Source organism: Zalophus californianus, chromosome 4 (genome assembly GCF_009762305.2).
Source record: "Zalophus californianus isolate mZalCal1 chromosome 4, mZalCal1.pri.v2, whole genome shotgun sequence".
In the NCBI taxonomy this organism is placed as follows: Eukaryota; Metazoa; Chordata; class Mammalia; order Carnivora; family Otariidae; genus Zalophus; species Zalophus californianus.
In genome coordinates this window covers 131,848,426-131,849,421 of record NC_045598.1, presented here as the reverse complement: position 1 = coordinate 131,849,421, position 996 = coordinate 131,848,426, and the positions used below count along the sequence as shown (strand labels likewise).

The 996-nt window shown below is 41.5% G+C and overlaps 1 pseudogene; it reads left to right on the top strand.

Annotated features, from left to right (window-relative positions):
* Positions 1 to 408: 408 nt before the first annotated feature.
* LOC113925766 lies at positions 409 to 996 on the top strand (annotated as a pseudogene).

Here is a 996-nt window from a genome sequence, read left to right as displayed (position 1 = left end):
ACATCTAGAAAATAGTTACGGCAAGTGCATGCCACATTTCTCCCCTGGACACAAAACTTGGACAAAGTGAAGAATGGCCTTCTGATTCGTTCTGATGCCTGCATTTTTTTTTTTTTTTGCAGGTAATTTTGTTCTTTTTGAAAAAGGACTCTAAATCGTAGTGCAACATTATAAACTGAAATTTGACTCTATCCTGGACATTTATTCTCTCAAACTGAAAGGGAAAGAGATGACAAACTCTAGAGGATACAAAGTAACAAAGACAAAGCACTCAGCCTGGTTGTCTTTTTCTCAACGGGAACCAGCAGGGAAATTTCAGAACTCTCTTCCCAGCAAAGGGCTTCTTGGGGAAGAGTGTGTTGGTTATTCAGGAAAGATGCCTCAGGACGCCGTGCTGCACGCGTTTATATGATAGTAACTAGAGGCCACAATAAGAATAGGAAAAGGAAAAAAAAAAAGAATAGGCAAAGGAGAGCCGCCCCAGGTCGCCTCGCGGGCGCCATACACTTCCGCTTCCGGTTCTTTATCCCGGAAGTTGCTTTCTGAGGTAGTGCACGGTCTTTGTTGGCTTCCACCATGGCGTACCGTGGCCAGGGCCAAAAAGTGCAGAAGGTGATCAATCTCATCTTCAGATACTTGCAAAATAGATCTCGAATTCAGGTGTGGCTTTATGAGCAAGTGAACATGCGAATAGAGAGCTGTATCATTGGTTTTGATGAGTACATGAACCTCATATCAGATGATGCCGAAGAGATTCATTCTAAAACAAAGTCAAGAAAACAACTGGGTCGGATCATGCTAAAAGGAGATAATATTACCCTGCTCCAGAGTGTCTCCAACTAGAAATGATCAGTGAAGTGAGAAATTCTTGAGAAGACCATGTAGTTTGTTTTTTTAGATGTCCTTTGTTGTGAGTGTAGTTCTAAAACATTTGTTCCTATTGTTTTGATTACCTTTATGTTATTACCAGAGGACAATAAATGCTGTGGGGTTGCT